This window comes from Triturus cristatus, chromosome 5_2 (genome assembly GCF_964204655.1).
Source record: "Triturus cristatus chromosome 5_2, aTriCri1.1, whole genome shotgun sequence".
Classification (NCBI taxonomy): Eukaryota; Metazoa; Chordata; class Amphibia; order Caudata; family Salamandridae; genus Triturus; species Triturus cristatus.
In genome coordinates this window covers 590988568-591008951 of record NC_140588.1, presented here as the reverse complement: position 1 = coordinate 591008951, position 20384 = coordinate 590988568, and positions in this window count along the sequence as shown.

Below are 20384 nucleotides of genomic sequence, written 5' to 3'. Positions count from 1 at the left end.
ATGGCGCTGCTTTTCTCTTTTCACTGGCACACTTTAAAGGTTTTTTCCTGGACAGGACACTCGGGGCATATTCACAATGACTTATCTCCGATTTATCTCCACCTTAACGCATCTGAAGTGAAGATAGACCTAACACCCCATTCACAAGCTGGTGCAAACTGCAGACATCGCCAGTATTCCCGCGATAACTGCCCCAAAATTTATCTGCATGGTGGATACCACCAAGTAACCCTAATGAGATGCAGAGTAGGTGTTCCTGTGCAAAAACACATGAAAAAACCACAACACCACTTTCACAACGAACTGCCAGATCTGCAAAGCGATCTAAAAACAGGCGATAAGCCGCGGTAGCTGCAGGTATTTAACACATGCCTCAAGCAGGTGTAAAGATGGACGACTACCTGCAGTAGGCAAAGCAGCCCCACACACAGCCACACCGGAAGAACAAACAACGCCATGGAGCTACTCATCATGCAGCTTGGAGCTCCAACAGGGCCACAACACCCACTGCCACCACCCCCAGGACCGCCACCATCCCCATGACCCGGACCCGCCCCCCCCGGACCACCACAGAGGCAGCGCAGAGTAAGACAGTGGACCTACCGAAAACGCACCACTCTCACAGACCTAATGCCCAAGGAAGTCATTTCCCACTACAGGCTCAAAAGGACAACCATTCTCCGCATCATGGCCCACATCGCCCACAGGTTGATGGTCCCAACACAGTGGAGAACCAACTTCCCTCCACAGACAAAGCTGCTGGCTGTGTTGCACCTGTTGGCCTCTGGTACCTTCCAACCAACAACTGCCAGAGTCAGAGGGGTCTCACGGCCTGCCCTATCAAAGTTCATCACACCTGTTCTGGATGCCATCCTCAGCTTCATACCCCAGTACCTTCACTTCCCCAACACTGCGCAGGAACAGCTGGAGACAAAGCAAGGCTTCTACGCCATAGCCGGATTCCCGACCATGTTGGGGGCAATCAACTGCACACATGTCCCACTTGTGCCCACTGCAAATACTGCACACCACTTACGCAACAGAAAGCACACGCATTCCATCAATGTGCAGGCAATAGTGGACCACCCGGGACTCTTCACCAATGTCGTGGCCAACTACCCAGGCAGTGTGCATGATTCCTTCATCTTCCAACAGTCCATCATCAACCAGCGTTTCCAGGATGGCACATATGGAACTGGACTGCTCGTTGGTAAGTGCCAAATCAACACATCACACACCCCAAACCCACCACCACACAACGCACAACTGTGAGAATACACATGTGACCAAACAACATACAACATGTCAAACTAACCCTGTTCAACGCAAGCCGGTGAAGCACGGTGCCACTAACCCTGTGCGCCATGGGTGACCGTCATCCTCCGGCGGAACATTACTGGTGTCTGAACCTGTGGCCTGGGGGTTGTCCTCAGCAACGGGCAGGTACGGACATTGTGTCTGGCATGGGTCTGTGGCATTCATATCCACCACATTGCTGGACACAGCTGGCATGTGCCCTCTGCATCATGCCCTGGGGGTAGATCTCAAATTCTCCACCATGACACTCCGCGGAAGGCACCTATGACACATGTGAGGCCCTGCTCTGCCCTCATGACCCTTCCCCAGTCTCCCCCAGGCCAGCATCCGGGGCCACTGGCCCTGTGCGACTCGAGTCATTCCCCCTTGTTGTTCTGACATTGCATTTCTGAGTGCCTGATGACTGTTGGGAGTTGTTGCCAGCACCAGCTACTCCCTGAGGGCTGGCTTACACTCAACCCACACACAGCCAGCACAGGCATCACTGAATTAGTGGGCTTGCCATCACATCCTGCCGAACCAAGTAATGAATCTTTTCTCCATGCACTGTCACAGGTGATCAAGGATATGCACTCTGCCATTGGATGATGACACCCCTCCGAGACCTGGACATACCCGCCCAGAGGCAGTACAATGTGTCCCACATACGCACCAGGTGCATCGTTGAATGCACATTTGGCGTGTTGAAGTCACGTTTCAGGTGCCTGGACAGTGATGGAGCGGGTAAAATGTTTTGTTTTTATATACCCAATCCATTTATATAAGTTTATATTAAAAAGACTAAAAACTAATTCTAATGACTAACAGAGTGCTGTGATAAAAATAATCAACCTTATTAACTAAAAGAATATACGTGGGAAAGCATTTGCATGGCTAAAATAATAAGTGAACTAAGTTTGTACGCATATTAAAACGATATGTGTTGCTTAAACAGTGTAAACGTGATTTGCGCTTGAATAAACCTGCATTAATGGCTTTAAATGTTGCATATGGCTAGGTAAATGCATACACATAAGGGTATTAGCAAGGGAATATCATTGTTTAAATCATTTCCATGTATTAATTATGATATTGTGTCTTTTTACTTAAAGTTGTCCATTCTGGCGTACCTAAAGATGGCCACCGACTGAATCCTAACTAAAGTACATGACCTCACCAATTGAATAATGGAGAAAGGCGCCTGCACTGACTTCGTTTGTGGCCTTTCCATGAACTGACAGACCAGGCTCGTGAAAACTACCCTGGGCGAGGTGCCAATGTCCCTGAACGTAGAGCAATTGTTGCCAATATGGATACGTGAACTACCAATTTACAATAGACTGATACTTTCCTGACCTGGGAACCGCCTTTCCCATGCGCCTAGTTTATTCACCATCCGTATGTGAAATTTGGAGAATCTTTCTTAATGTATTGGGACGTGGCTGAATTCAGCCAATCAGCGGCCTGGAAATAAAGAAATAAAGAAAATGTAACTGTTATATGTAAACTTCAGTATAAATATTAGTAGTCCAGAGAGGGAAAATAGGTTACCACCCCAAGGGCTTGAGACGCACCCTGATCGATGCTACTCTATGCGACACTCCATGCTGACAGAAGAGGACGGGACGGTAGAATACTGATGATCTTTCTGAGAACTGGTTCTGACTTAGGAAACGACAAATAGCCAGAATAGGTAAATATGACAAAAGATAATATTGCATTATTAGGATTTAACCTGCATTTTAATTAGATAAAGAAAATCATTATTTTAAGAACTGTGTCGGGTGATTATTTCTTTGAAATGTTTATTGAGTGAATTAAGAGTTAAAGTGTTTTCCATCAAATTCCAAATCAACTAAATGATCCGATCGTCCTCCGGATGGAGGAACTGTTAAGGTAATTTAATAGATGTGGTTTCCTCTATCCAAGTAAAGAACTGTAGTTCGGGATTTTGAGATCCCTCTGTAAGGCACAGATAGTTTGAGAGAATGAATGTTGGTGTTATGTGCCCACCAGCGTGTGATGTGTGTATGTGCGTGTGACTGTGGAATCATTCCGTCCATGGAAGCAGGGGAAATTTTGGGTTCTGAACTGCACCAGTATTTCTGGTAGCTAGAGATGGTTTTTATTGTTTTGGTTTCTTGATTTTGGCATGTATATAGCTTATCGATTATTGATTGGTATTGATATATGTACTAATACTATATGTTGAAGTCGTATTGAGTTTTATGTTGTCTGTACGGCTTCTGGGAAGTTGGAAGTCGGGAATTGATGACAGTTCCGTAGTAAAGCAGAGGAAAGTGCTGCTCTCGAGAAAGACGTATTGTGGTTGCCCGTAGGTACACGGGAGAAATGTGTGACAATTGAAGTTGCACGGCGCATTGTCTGGGTTCGATTCGGTAGCATTAGTGAAATTCTCTGTGTGAGAAAGGTGTGAATGATAGCGAAGGGTTACCTGTGAAATTTTGGTCTTAGGTACCAGGAAACCAATTGGCATACCGATAACGCTTATCACTGAAAAGGTAGCAGGTATTCTCAGAGCTTGTTAGAAGGACAAAGTAGAGGTAAGCGATGCTTTGTTAACGTATGTTATAATTCTGTAGTAGGACAGACTGTTCGCTGTTCTCGGAAAAGGCAGGATTCTGTGTAAATGTACTATATTTTTCTTGCGTGAAAGTGTGTGAATGAAATAGCATTCGGGTTAATTGCGGAACTCTGGTTTTATTTCTCAGGAGCATTGCGTTTCCAACTATGTGTCTTAATTCCGGAGAGAACAGTTAATTGATGATTGATAGAAGGGTGAAGTAGAGGGATGCGCTACTTTGCCAACGGACGTAATAATTCTGTAGTAGGGCAGAGGTAAGCGCTGCTCTCGGGAAAAACAGGATTTTCGTGGGAAAGGTCTTTTGCTATTCTGTGGTTAGCGGAGCAGACAATGGAGATGTTTGTATGTTGTAACTAACAAGTATTGTAGAATTGAAACCAAGTCTATCGCGTAGTTTTGTAAAGGAGGGGTAGACTGAGGACAGGAGTCAGGAGTAGAAGCTGCTGCAGCGACTGTTGATGTCGGGAGGACCGCGCTGGAATTGGACAGCTAGTCAGTGACGTAGACGCTCCAGGATTGGTGCGTTAGTGTGAGTCGCGCAGGGATTGGAGGTTGTGACAGCGACGTAGACGCGCCAGGATTGGTGCGTTAGTGTGAGTCGCGCAAGGATTGGAGATTGTGACAGTGACGTAGACGCGCCAGGATTGGTGCGTGAGTAAGAGTCGCGTTACCATTGGACCAAATATCATACTGTTGCAGAAAAGACTAAAGGGTTCACGGAAGACAGGAAGATGTATTATCGTTCACCCGAGAAAAAGAAAAAGTCCGTGTTCAGTAAACTGAGAAATTGGTTCGTGAAAGACAAGGAGATTGTGACTAGGGAAGGACAGTTACTCCCTCCAGCGAAGACCCCCGCATCCTTCATGGTTGCGAAATATGGGTACCATACTTGCATCTGGTTAGACAATTGGACAAAGTATACGAAGGAAGATGGAGTTTTAGCGTTTCCAGAGGATGGTTCCTTTAATTTGGCAATATTGAGGAACTTGCGGGAGAGGATGATGAGCTCAGATCCGCGACCTAGGCCTACGCAGTTTGAGGCGTTGACAGAGTGGGAAGACGAGATGCATGAGAGAGAAAAACAGAGAAATGGCAGTAGGTACCGGTATATGTTCGGACGGCCAAACGATCGTGAAACTCATAGTGATCGAATGAGAAGGTGGCGAGATGATAGTATGACTGAAGGATTATTTCCTTTGAGGACCAAAGGAGAAAGTGGAGGAAGGAAATGCCTAGAAAAGAAAAATCATATAGAAACCGGGAGGTATGGGGCTAACGAGACCGACGACGATGTCCTAGATGATATGTTTTACAAAAGCCCACCTCCGTACAGGCAGGAACCAGAAACGCCAACTACAGACACACCAGTGAGGGGGACTCTGAGAATCATTAAAACAGAAGTTGTGACCCCAGAAGTAAAAAGAAAAAATTCACTTAAAGAGAAGGGAAATAGGGCCGAGAGTGAAAATTCGAGGGAACTAGCAAAAACCACATTAGAACTGACAGAGAAAATAAGAGAATTGACGAAAAATCTAGAAGCAGTTACTGTCCCTGTGACCATAGGTCCTGTTATGCCTATTTTCGAGAAGCAGAAAGACAGTGAGCACGGACTAACAGTTCCGTATGTGAACAAAAGGCAGGCAGAACAGCCCCTGATGGAAATGAAAGAGAGTTCCTGGGGACATACTATGGGTAAAGGTGAATTACATGTGTCAAAAAACCCATTTTATTGTCCTGATACTGCAGAGAGAAGCAGAATGGTAGGAGGATCACTATTAGAACCACAGAGATTGACAGAACCTGGGAATGTAGAGAAGTCAGTAAGCATAACTACTGAAGAATTGAATGAATGGCTAAAAGGTTTGCAGGATAAAGAAAAGGAATCTCATACCATTGATGTGGCAACATTAAGGATGGTGTTAGAAGAATTGATTGTAGGGACCATCCCCACAGAAAAGATGAAAAATTATCAAGATGAGGAATTGTTGTTCCTGTGCAAGAGCATCACTTGGAGAGCAAAGAATTTACATGACAGATTAGCAGAAATAGCAAGTGAAATGGGAATTGACATGGACAAGGTAAAAGCTTTACAGAAGCCATACCGAGTGAATTTTACAGAAAAAGACATTGAGAATCTAAACGCTGCAGGGCGGATAGGGCAGATTAGGGACATAATCACGGTATTAAGGAAATGGGGAGATGTGGAAAAATGGAGGAGCAGGTGGTATAGGAAGCGGGATGACACCTCAGACAGAACATTTCCAGCGTTCCCTGTGAGAGAAAAGGAGAAGGTGGTGATGGAGTTCCCTATGAGAGAGATTCCAGGAGGGGGATATGTGCATGTCCCATGGACCAGACAGGAAATTTTGTCATTTACAAATGACTTCCCTCGATTACAGGAAAAGCCAGTCGAGTGGTACAGACAGGTAGACAGATTTGTGAAGTTGTCAAAAGTGCTGTGGATTGATCTGACTAGTCTGTTTGATATAATAGTGCCAGCAGACTTATAAGCAGAATGTAAGATAGTCATAGATTGGCCCACCAAAGAAAACCCGAGAGATCCCAAAACAGGAGCCCCAGACCCAGAGGTAATGAAGAAATATGAACAGGCATTTTTGAAAAACAAAGTGCCTCCAAAAGAAACAGACTGGGTTAAAACAGATCAAACACATCAAGAAGCGAAAGAGTCAGTCCACGCATATTACGAGAGGCTAATTTTGGCCTTCAAACAGTTTAGTGGGGATGACAGTATGGGAGAAAAGGACCTGAGTCATTTTGTGTACAGATTTGTGTATGGTCTGCGTCCCGAGATTGGGCACATGATTAAGCAGCACACCGTGGACTGGCAAAGTAAGAAAATAGATGAGATCCTAAGACATGCTAAATACTTTAGTGATGAGATTGAAGCCAAGCAGAGAAAACTAAAAGAAAAGGCAATGTGGGCTCAAGTGAAGGTTGCAGAGAGACAGGAAGCTCAGCTGATAGAACAAGCTAATAATCCAGGCATTAAATCCAAATTTGGCCTAGGAAAAGGAAAAGGTAATATAGAAGAAGCCAAGATGAAGTTCCCCTGTCACAATTGCGGAAGATTAGGGCACTGGAAATCCGAGTGTAAATATCCACAAGGTAATAATGATGAAAATCCATCATTAAATCCACAGGTGCAGTGTGAGGGGAGTGGCCCACCGCTGCAACAGCAGAAGGCTGTTAATCTACAGAATCAGGTGCCAAAACCGCCCTTACCACAGAGCCGGAGCACACAGAAGTATAGCAAAGAGACGGGATTCTACAATGAAGAACAGGTAAACAAACCACAACGCGCAAGCGCTGTGTCACAATATTGGATGAAAAATGACGAAAGTGAGCCAGAAGAGATTTATTGATGGTGCCGAAAAGAGGAAGCAGGGTGCGTACTTGGCGCATCTCTAGAAATAGATCAGACAGGACCATTTGTGGATGGGAAAGTTAATGATGAAAACATTACTTTTCTAGTAGACACTGGGGCTACACGATCCACTGTCAGATCAGCAGATGTTAAAAATCTTCCTCTTTCGGATGAAACAATCCAAGTAGTTGGTGTGTCTAACACCCAGATTAAAACGTACCTTACTCATCCTGTAAAGGTCAGAATAGGGAAATTTTCAGACATGCATCGATTTGTGGTGTGTGACACCAGTCCTGTGAATTTACTAGGAAGGGATTTATTGTGCAAGATGAATTGCACCATATTCTGTACACCAGACGGAATAGCCTTTGAAGCACCAGATGAGGATGTTCTGTATAAAATGACCATAGCTAACCGAGAGTGTGAGGTTGCTGGAACCTATGCAGTATTCAATCCAGATGAATTGCCCCCAGAATTGAAACAGACAGTGAAGGCAGCAATCTGGGATTTCACTGGAGAAGATGTAGGCCTGATGAGAAATGTAGACCCAGTAAGAATCGCTGTAAAAGAAGGAGCGGTTTACCCAAACATTCCACAATACAGACTGACACCCGAAATAATAGCAGGAGTAACCCCTTTGATTGAGAAAATGATCCAGCAAGGAGTGCTGAGGGAGATAATGAGCAGTCCATGTAACTCGCCTATCATGGGACTGAAAAAGCCAAGTGGGAAATTCAGGATTTTATAAGATTTGAGAAAGATTAACAAGATTGTTGTCTCATGTTGTCCAATTGTTCCAAATCCTTCAGCAATTTTGTATCAGATCCCACAGGATGCAGAATGGTACACAGTAATTGATTTGTGTCATGCTTTCTTTTCCATCCCCTTGTATCATGACAGCCAGCCGCTTTTTGCCTTTCGGTTTGGAAACCGTATTTTGGCATGGTGCCGAATCCCACAGGGGTACACAGAGAGCCCCTCCATTTTTAATCAGTTGTTAAAGAAATCCCTGGAAAGTCTTACTATGCCTGAGAGTTCAGTTTTAGTCCAGTACATTGACGACCTATTGGTAGCGTCAAAGACACGTGAGGCCTGTGAAACAGACACCATAGCTTTGTTAACTCATTTGGCAGATGGAGGACTGAAGGTATCTCCAACAAAATTGCAATACTGTAAGAAGGAAGTGACATACTTGGGTCATAATGTTGAAAAAGGCCTGAGAAAAGTAACCATAGACAGAATCAGAATCATTAGAGGAATGAGAGCTACAATGACCCAAAGAGAGGTGAGAATGTTCCTAGGAATGGTTGGTTACAGTCGTCAGTGGATAAGTAATTTTTCCCTGATTGCGAAACCATTGGTGAAATTGGCAAAAAGTGAGGTAAAAGACCCCCTTGAACTGAACAAAGAAGAATTGGCAGCATTTAAACAGTTGAAGAACAGTCTTTGTGAAGCCCCTGCGCTGGGAATGCCGGATTATGAAAAAGAGTTTGAGCTGTACTGTAGTGAGCGAAACGGATGCGCACTTTCAGTGTTAATACACAAAAATGAAAGGCAAAGGAGACCAGTGGCATATTTCTCGTCAATGTTAGATCCAGTGGCGATAGGTCTGCCAGGATGTCTGAAACCAGAAGCGGCTACATGCCGAAGCCTAGAACAGAGTGAGGGAATCGTGATGGGGTATCCAGTAAGAGTGTTCGTACCCCATAGTGTGGCGATCCTTTTAACAAGGAGTCGAACACAGTTCATGTCACATAGTCGGCTGACTAAGTATGAAAAGGTCATTCTAGGTGCAAACAATGTGAGTCTGGAAAGATGTGTGAATGTGAATCCAGCTACACTTCTGCCTGATGCAGAGAGAGTGGAGATAAGAGAAGAGGTTGATCATGATTGGCTGGATGTGCTTGACTACTGCACAAAACCTCGTCCTGATATAAGAGATCTACCACTGCCAGAAAGTGATTATGTGTTTTTTGTGGATGGATCCTGTTTGAGAACGGTTGAAGGAGTGTTGAGCGCAGCCTATGCAGTATGCAAAGTTTCAGCAGTTATAGAGGCATCACCCTTGAAAGGAGTTAAATCCGCTCAAGTAGCAGAAATAGTGGCATTAACCAAGGCATGCAAGATTGGGAGGAATGCGAGAGTGACTGTGAGGACTGATAGCCAGTATGGCTTCGGAGTTGTCCACGACTTTGGTCAACTATGGCTGCAAAGAGGTTTCCTGACCTCGAGTGGAACTCCCATAAGGAATGCAGAAGCGGTTGGGAAATTGCTTGAGGCAATACAAATGCCCAAAGAACTGGCTGTGGTAAAATGTGCTGCTCATGGACAAGGTAGTGATTACATCACTACCGGAAACCGTTTTGCAAACGACATGGCTCAGTATTGTGCCCGAAACAAATATTCTATCAATCGGTCAAAAAAAAGGAAATGTCTTCTTGCTCCATAATGTTTACTGACGTTGTGGGAACATGGGATGAAGTAAAGCAGTTGCAGGATGAAGCAGTAGATGAGGAAATGAGACAGTGGGTACAAGCAGGATGTGCACCCAGGGAAAAGGATCATGTGTGGGTCTATCGAGATGGAAGACCAGTAATGCCTGATAGCATGATGTCAACCATGGCACGGATGTATCATGGCCAAGGACATCTGGGAAGGGATGCCATGATAAGGGCTTTTAAGCAGACCTGGTACAATCCGAAATTCAGGTTGATAGCAGAAAGTCTCTGTCAGAGATGCCTGACATGTCAGCAGTACAACCCTGGAAGGAAAACGGCGGTGAGTCTAGGCACCATAGGCCGGGAGGGAGGACCTTTCACCAGAATGCAAGTAGATTCATTGAAATGCCCCCTTATAACAAACTGAGGTATGTTTTGGTGGTAGTGGTTTGTCTGTTTTCCAGGTGGGTGGAGGCATACCCAACCAGAAGAAATGATGGAATCACCGCGGCCAAGCTATTGTTGAGGGAATTCATCCCAAGGTACGGGTTCCCAATAACCATAGAATCAGACAGAGGAGGACATTTCTACAATGAGATCATGAAATTGATTTGTGAAGCATTAGGTGTACAACAAAAACTGCATTGTGCCTACTGACCAGAGGCTTCTGGTGCGGTCGAGCAAATGAATGGTACTATCAAAAACAGAATAGGGAAAATGTGTTTAGCCACAGGTTTGAAATGACCTGATGTCTTGCCTCTGGTTTTGATGACCATTAGGTCTACTCCAGACAGAACTACAGGGTTGAGTCCACACGAGATCATCATGGGACGCGCCATGAGACACGTGTTTGTACCAGTCAACAAGCTGATGACTATAACTGATGACATGATTTTGGATTACTGTAAAGGCCTGGCTGACGCAGTTCATTCTGTGTTTCACCAGGTTGGAGCGGATGCCACCACACTTGAAAAGAAACCAGCCCATGAGGATAAAAGTCCACAGAAGAAGAAATTGCCTGGTTCCAAGGTGGGGAAGGCAAAGACAGGTCATTTTGACCACAACAACTGCTGTAAAGTGTGCAGGACTGAAAAACTGGATACATGCAAGTCACACTTTGAGAGTTCCAAATCCAGCAGACGGCATTGGAAAAGAATACTTTGACGAATCAGAATCAAGTGATGAGTCAAGCAATGAGAATATAAAGTCAAAAGAAAATCCTGAAAGGGGGAAAAGGAGCCAAGACTAGTTCAGACCCCCAGAGAAGAAATTCTGAGGAAAAGATTGCAGATTTCAGATAGTTCAGATTCTGGAGATGAGCAAAGCGTCAATGGTGAACACGGAAAGAAGAAAAGAAAAGGAAAGAACGTCCAGTCAGAAGTAACATTCACACCAAATGAGAGAGTAGAAGAAGTTCCACCTGAGAAAATACTGCAAGAAGAAGAAGGGACAGCCACAGAAAGAGAGGGACAGATTGCGGAAGAACCCAGAGGAGGTGTAGGGAACTGCAACACACAGCTAGGTGAAGGGACAAGTATCCAGCAGGAAGATTGCGTGCCGGAGACCCGAGGAGGGACAGAAGTAGGGCCAACACAGGAGGTGGAACAAGAGGCTGTTGAAAGGGAAAAACCAAACGAAACAGAATCTGAAGACAGTGAAACTGAAATACCAGAGGGTCGAGTTCTGAGAAAAAGAACTTGGATTGAGGAAAGAAACGGCAAAGACGGCAAAGCCAGAAGAAATGCAAAGGGAGATATTTGGCCAAATATAATTAAAAAACTGAGATATCGATTGACACGAGTCAAACCCTCAGAGGCTGAACAAGTGAATGAAGTAACTAGTCAGCACCCAGAGAAAGAGGGAGAGACAGAAGTGTCTGAAGCAAGCAAACGATCAAGAAAACCAAACCAGAAGTATAAGTCACCTGAATGGACGTACGTGGCACTGCCTGAACAAAGAGAAGAGGCAGATAGTCAAGGAAATCCAGAGGAGACTTTGCTGAAATTGATAAAAGAAGAAGAAACAGGGGAAATCCTGAGAGTTATCTTATCCGACATCGGAGAAGAAACGGAAGATCAGGAAATCCTGCTCGTGGATGACGGGAAGGAAGTGAAAAACGACGAAAGGCCAAGCTGAGTAATTTAAATTGATCCTTGTAGGAATACACAGGATTGAATAAGAAATTGAAGTATTTGGATCACCTAATAAGTTCTTAGCTCTTGTAGGAAAGCTACAAGAGACAGAGTAGAAGAGGCTAAGTCAAAGACACGGTTAGATCTAACAAGTTGGCTAACATAGAGGATAACAAAAGTAGATGTACCTTCATGAGGAGATGGTGCAAGGCATGTTGTTGTTGTACAGGACTATTAATGCTTCTTTGGAGCGTACTCGATCTTTTGATCTCTTTCAAAGTAACCTTAGATACACTAGCAGGACATACTGAGAATATGACTAAGATAGTGAAAAGCTCGCAAAAGGTAATACCCGTTAGGACCAGCACTGAGCATATGCATCAAGATAGGTCTATAACTGATTTTTCTAGCAATGTGTTTTCAAAATTATTGTATGAATATGTTAAAACAATGGACGTAAGGGATTGCTACGTATGTATGCAATTACCTGCATCTGTTTCAGAAGGGGTGACATATCATCACCTCCCAGCAACTTATGGATTAACATGTAGTGTCTTAACTAGTATATTTTATCAAGTAGGAAAATTAGAGTATAATCTATCTAATATAGATAATATTCTTGGACGATTGCCCATGAGAAAAGAATTAAATACAGCTAAAGATGCTAATGTATTAGGGGAAATTTTTATAGAAACTAAAGGACTAACTCTAGAATATATTTTTAAGAACAATTTAACTTGCAGTCTGAAAACAGAGGAGAAAACCTTTTTGGATATGGTTGAAGAGAGAAGATTGAAAATACACAAGAATGCAGCGGGACATAAGGAGGAGGAAAACATTTGGGAAATAGATGGGAAAAGGAGGCACCAGGTAATGTTAAACCAACCATAGCTATAGACTCACCTCAGAAAGGCAAATTATGCATCATGAGAGAAAAATCCCAATATGATTATATATATTTATAGGGACAAGTGAGTGTCATGATACATATTTCATTGCATCCGGATGGGGATTTAGAGGTGGAGAAGATCCAGTTTTTCCTGGACTGTACTATATTTGTGGGAATAAGGCTTACTACAGGTTGGTATGGCACATGTTATGTTGGCCTGGTCTTTCCAAAGATCTTTCACATGGATAGAGTAGAAAATAGTGGACCAAATAACATACTAATGCGTAGCAGAAGAGAAACATGGTTAGAAATTGTAGGTGATATTTTTGGAACCTTGATACCAGCAGTGGGAATATGTTTGAATGCAAATAATATTCGGAAGCTGTCCACCATAGTGGATCGCTTGTCAACAAGCACAGCTGGAGGATTTCTTTTGGTAAACACTGAATTGGTTGCCATGCGTGCTATGAATATGCAAAATCAACTTGCCCTTGATATCTTATTGGCAAAAGAGGGTGGAGTCTGTGGAATGCTGAAGGTTCAACATTGTTGCACTTACATTCCTGACGAAAGCAGAGAACTAAAAGTCTATATTAAGAATATTACAGAATTGCACGATGAAATAAAACCACTGGAGGTTGAAAGTATCTGGACTAGAATTAGTAATAAAATGGCTGCTATTAAAGCTTTCTTAGGTAAATTAGGTAGTACTATAATAGGGAAAATATTATTTCCATTAACCTGTGTGATTTTCGCGTTATTGATACTTAGATTAGGATATATGTGTTGTAGATATAGAAGAAATAAAAAGAAGGTCAAACGAGAAATTTACAAAAAGAGGGAAAAGAAACCAGAAAAAGATCTCAATGAAATAGAATTGGAAGAGTGGAAGGAGAGTAGGTATGACAAAACCAAAAGAGAAGATGAAAGGGAAACAGAATTTTGATTGAGCAAGAAAACATTTCGATTTTCTGTAAAAGGGGAAATAAATTGATTTTTTGTGGGTTTTTTTTTGTGGTGATAAAATCACCAAAGGGGGGATTGATGGAGCGGGTAAAATGTTTTGTTTTTATATACCCAATCCATTTATATAAGTTTATATTAAAAAGACTAAAAACTATTTCTAATGACTAACAGAGTGCTGTGATAAAAATAATCAACCTTATTAACTAAAAGAATATACGTGGGAAAGCATTTGCATGGCTAAAATAATAAGTGAACTAAGTTTGTACGCATATTAAAACGATAAGTGTTGCTTAAACAGTGTTAACGTGATTTGCGCTTGAATAAACCTGCATTAATGGCTTTAAATGTTGCATATGGCTAGGTAAATGCATACACATAAGGGTATTAGCAAGGGAATATCATTGTTTAAATCATTTCCATGTATTAATTATGATTTTGTGTCTTTTTACTTAAAGTTGTCCATTCTGGCCTACCTAAAGATGGCCACCGACTAAATCCTAACTAAAGTACATGACCTCACCAATTGAATAATGGAGAAAGGCGCTTGCACTGACTTCGTTTGTGGCCTTTCCATGAACTGACAGACCAGGCTCGTGAAGACTACCCTGGGCGAGGTGCCAATGTCCCTGAACGTGGAGCAATTGTTGCCAATATGGATACATGAACTACCAATTTACAATAGACTGATACTTTCCTGACCTGGGAACCACCTTTCCCATGCGCCTAGTTTATTCACCATCCGTATGTGAAATTTGGAGAATGTTTCTTAATGTATTGGGACGTGGCTGAATTCAGCCAATCAGCGGCCTGGAAATAAAGAAAATGTAACTGTTATATGTAAATTTCAGTATAAATATTAGTAGTCCAGAGAGGGAAAATAGGTTACCACCCCAAGAGCTTGAGACGCACCCTGATCGATGCTACTCTATGCGACACTCCATGCTGACAGAAGAGGACGGGATGGTAGAATACTGATGATCTTTCTGAGAACTGGTTCTGACTTAGGAAACGACAAATAGCCAGAATATGTAAATATGACAAAAGATAATATTGCATTTTTAGGATTTAACCTGCATTTTGATTAGATAAAGAAAATCATTATTTTAAGAACTGTGTCGGGTGATTATTTCTTTAAAATGTTTATTGAGTGAATTAAGAGTTAAAGTGTTTTCCATCAAATTCCAAATCAACTAAATGATCCGATCGTACTCCGGATGGAGGAACTGTTAGGGTAATTTAATAGATGTGGTTTCCTCTATCCAAGTAAAGAACTGTAGTTCGGGATTTTGAGATCCCTCTGTAAGACACGGATAGTTTGAGAGAATGAATGTTGGTGTTATGGGCCCCACCAGCATGTGATGTGTGTATGTGCGTGTGACTGTGGAATAATTCCGTCCGTGGAAGCAGGGGAAATTTTGGGTTCTGAACTGCACCAATAGCACAAGTGGAAAGCTTCTGTACAGCCCGGACATCGTGTGCAAGTTGATCGTTGCATGTTGTGTGTTGCACAACATCAATGTTCGCACCAATGTTCCATGGATCCCAGTTCCGGAGGTACCGGACGATGATGGTGACGATGGGGCAGGTGGCCCACATCCCACTGCAGCTACAGCAGAAATGGCCTGTAGGAACTCCATAATTGACACTTACTTCTCATGGTCACGTCACATTGTGGCCGTCCATGGCAATCATGGGACAATACAAGATGTCCAATTGCACTGCATGTGTGATTAAAACATATTTGCAGGTTACAGTTTGTACTTGTACATTGTCATGTTAATTTTCCCCCGGTTTCAGATGTGATTTGCCATGTTGTGCACATTTGTGGAACCAGTTGTGTCCTGTGTTCTGTTGTGGAGGTGTTGCTGTTTGTACCGGGATGTTGTCAATGTCGAGGTGCACTTATGCTTATGTGAGTATGCTGCACGGTGGACGAGTCACTCCTGCGGCTCTGATTTGTCTACCACTGGTCTCTTTCATGAGGTGTGCCTGTCAGTTCTGTTCTTTCACGGTGCTTGGATGTTGTGGGGTACATGTTGTCCTCTGCAGTCGATCAGGGTGCATTCGTGGTACTCCGCAGTTGATGTATTTGTTTATTTGGGCATTTTCCGTATGCTGTTCTTGTGCTTTTTCCCGTATTACGCGTGAGTATTGCTTCCCTCGTGCTGGTTGTCACTGTTTTCTTATCGTGCTTTGGCCCATCGTGGTTTTTTTTGTGTTGTGGTTCGTATTTTTATCTCCATTGAGGTGGTTGTGTCGCAGACATTGTCTGCGGTTTCTGCAGACTATCGCTTGGTACTGCCTTGTGAATTCCACGTTGACACTGGGTTATTTTCCCATGATAGGCTGCGATGTGTGAAGCTGCGTTAACATTTTTTGGTGATGTTTAGCACACGTTCTTGTGAATATACCCCTCAGAGTACAAAGAATGTGCTTTCAAAAGCTCCACACTTTACATGTGTGCTGTACTGTGAAGCAAGCATGCAAAGTTTGAAAAACACAGACTTTTAAAAGTTGCTCCACAGCTATACCTTCCTCAATGAGGCATCATTTGTTTGGTACCAATCCCTGTCTACAAATGTTAGTACACAGGGATTAGCATCAACACGCAAGGCTTGGTACATGGGCACAACTATGTACCACCCTTGTTATGCCCCTTCATGCAAAGTAGCACAAATTAGCACATAGTACTACTTTGCAATGCTTTAGACAACTTTACAGTGTAAATTATGACTCGCATTGAAAAGACTGAATGCTGTGCACAGCAGTGCTGAGTGCCCTTTGGGGACCTGCTGGGAAAGGCTGAAGGGCACAATGGTTGGGATGAGCACAATGTCTGTGCTTGACAAAGTGATCAGAGACACAGTGTTCTGCTGAACCCAGCAGGCCACATCTGTGTGATAGGGACCAATTTCTTTTCCTCTTATCAGCCATTTCAGTGCTTCAGGTCAGGAGAAAGCACTGCAGTACGAATATCATCTGACTGGCTGACCACAATATTAGGGAAAATGTTTCAGCTGCTATTACAGGTATTGGGACTTCGGTGGGCAGCTGAGGGTTGACTGCTGACTAAGGATTGGCTCAATTTGCAATCGATCTCATGAATACTGATGAGTTAGTTAAGATTGAGACCGACTATGATCCAGAATTTCTATCAACCAAACTGTTGGTACTCAGGTTGTTTCACAAAATATCACTGGATTCCTAAACTTTTCGTGACCATATTCTTACCCCTCTTCTCAAATCTGATATTAGTACTCTGGAGCCAGGTGCAAAGAAACACAATTTGACAGCTGGGACAGACAAATTAAAGATGTCTATTTTTAAACCATTAAAGGTGGTTCTAAAAGGACCCTTGTTTGCATTTTTAAACAATTTTGATATTTTTGAGAACTTTTTCCAGGAAGGGATTAAACTAAAAATAACCAATAAACAAAGTGAGCAAATTTGAGAAGACACAAAACAATTGCTTTTTGAACGTGGGTAGATGAGCTACAACTTGGATTTTCCAGGGACTGGAACTCTGCTCACCTAGTGACATGTTCTTCCCACAGTTGGGATCAAGAAGGTTGATGCTGGAAAAAACAAGGATTACTGTCCTGCTGTTGCCTTTCTTGGACATTCTGGGGAATGTTGTAGCAGGAGGCACCATGTGTTAGAGGGCAGATGTAGATGCCCCCTATTGTTCTCGTCTGAGACACTTCTCAGGATTGAACAGGTAGGAATGGCATTCGTTAAGATGCCTTCTCCCTGTAATTACCAAATGAGTACTTTTTGCTAGTTCTTCTGCTAAATTCTTTGTCACTTATGTTACATGTGTCTTTTTTGGCAGCACCTACTCACCAGGAGGTATTGTGAAAGATTACAGAATAATCTATTCAGGAGGGCCCCTGCTTTCCTTCTTGACATCGTGCTGCTCTTCTCCTGAAGTCAGTATGACAATTGTATTTGGTATAGTCCTCATAAACAGAGGAGAGCTCAAGACAAAATGAGGACAGGATCCACAAGTTATAAAGCAATTGATATTCCAATTCCTACTGAAGGAACAGAGGCTACTACTATTTTGAGGTATGTGAACACAGTGACATGAACCAATGACATTTTAGTTTTACTATCAGTCATTTGTACTGGGAATGGTAAAGTAAACACTCAGAAATTATAATGAAAAGCTCAATCTCTCTTATCTGCTCCTGTAGAAAACTCCTAGGCTCAAACTTGTAAAACATTGATCCCCCCTTCATAGAAATCCGAAACTTGGTTAAAAGGGAAAAATGAAGAGGGGAATGAGAGGATGATCCTGTCCAACACACTTCCTTCCTTGTTTGAACGTCTTCTAAAAAAGTTGTGAAGTTTTGTGTGGATAATGGTTGGACTGAGCAAGATTCTACCAGTGTGCTGTCCAGGTCACAGGGGTGGCCCTTTTCAGGATGCGTCCAGAAATCTCCCCTGCGACCTGGTAGCCGGCTAGTAGAATCTTGTTCACTTGGACTATTATCCACATCGAGCTTCACAGCTTTTTTATGTGACATTTGGTAAAAACGGCCAGTTCCTGTAGTATTTGTTTGGTATCGCAAGATGTGGTACAGCAAGTCCTATGTGAGTCCTGCAACATTTTATTAATGTCTCTATGAATGTTTTTTAAGCACTGTAGTACCAATGGATACTTAAAAAAAAGAAAGCTGTTATCTCTTTGGATACACAGAGTCCATTAATCAAAAAGCACCCTTCAGGCTCCAGAAATAAGCAGGGACGGTTAACATTTACCTATTGCTATTTAAAAGAGACATATTGATCTAAATAGTAATCCATTTTCATCATGGCATCAGGAGATAGTGAAATGGGCCTGGTATCTAGCAATGCATTCACAGGATAAACACCAGCTGCAGAATCAAAATATACTAATGTGATATTGGTGCCATGAACATCAACAGCACCACCTTCCACTAGACCCCAAAAGGGAATATGTAGTTTGAAAATATTCTCCTTTTCCAGATGGGCAAAAAATCAATGAACAAAATGTAATGCACTTTGTGCAATGTGGGGCTTTACAGGGGCCAATGGACCCAAGTGGTATGTAGAAGCAACTTCGGGCTATGAACTCCAAACAGATTGCTTGGTCTAAGATGCAGAGAGAACATCAGGGGAAAAAAAGAAGGAAGTGAAACTGAAGAAACTGAAGTACTGTGACGGCAACATGAGCAAGAGGATGAAAATATGCAATATTTTGCAACATACTGTTAACAATGTATGGAGAATCAGTCAAGCCCCCATCACAAAGATATGTACTAAAATATAGGTGTTAGACTTTGTACCATTGGCGTGAGTCTCCCTTCCATTTTTTCTGATTGCCTCCTCTGTTTTTGATATGTTTTGCTGGTTTAGGTGTTTTGCGCACTGTGCCACTGCTATTCAGTGCACAGTGCAAGTGCTCCCTATGTTAAATTGATGTACTGATTAGTGACTCCATGATTGGGTTATTTGATTTACTTGTCAGACCCAAGTACAGTGCACAATGTGTGCCCAGGGCTTGTAAATCAAATGCTACTGGTGGGCTTGCAGCACTGGTTGTGCCACCCACAGAAGCAGCTTGTAAAGTGTGTCTCAGGTCTGCCTTTGCAGAGCGTATGTGCAGTCTGGTACTGCCATGCTGACTGGCCAAGTGCACCCACTTGCCAGTCCCTCAACCTTCCCTTATCTTCATATCAGGTATGCCCAAGGGCATGGTGCATTGTAAGTGTAAGGAAGGACATGCCCTGGTGTGTTTGGCATGTCCTAATAGTAAATTACAGCCATTTTCGCTTTTCACTATTGCAAGGCTATCTGTTCTCCATAGGCCAGAATGGGCAGTTTGATTATTACATCTTATAATCCTAACTGACTCAGGGAGCATAGTAGAAATTTGAATTTAGTATGATTGAACTCAGAATGATAAATTACATATTTTAGTGAAGTTAGTTTTAACATTCTGTGTTTGAAAATACCACTTTTAGAAAGTAGGTATTTTCTTGCTTAACTGTCCAAGCCTGCCTCTGCTAGGTTGGGTATTGTCTGTCTGGTTTTGTGAGTGACAGGGGCTGGGGATTCTAGGGAAGAGGGTGAGTCAGCAGAGGGCTAAATAGGAAGATCTGCATGTAGATGGGTGGGAGGAGTTGCACCTGGGACCTGAATAGGGCTGTGCCTTCCCTCCACAATGCTGGCTCCACCTCCTGTGGTGTGTCTGATGTCTCTGCCCTGCACTCTGAAAGGGAAAGAAGGAGTCAGGTAAACAAAGTGCTCCAGGACTGACCAGAACTGGTTTGGATTAGGCAAAGGCCTCTCTGTCTTCAGAGAACAAAGAGAAAAGTAGTGTAAATATGGGGACCCAAACACTAAGACTAAGACCAAGATTGTTAGTCAGTTAGTTTCTGAACAAAAGATTATCACCTAACTTTGAAGTAAGTCCTTTTCAGCAAACAATGCATTTTATCTCAGAGACTTATTTGTATATAATTTAGAGATTCTAACTGTGCTTCATGTCTAGAAAACATCAACTTTAATTTATATATGGAGAATTAAAAATACAGCGATTGTCAAAAAGTATATCTTATGCAATATCAGAAATGACATGGCATAGTCAGTACAATAGCAATATTAAAATAATTCTCTTGTCTTTAGTGATCAAACCTCCTGTAGG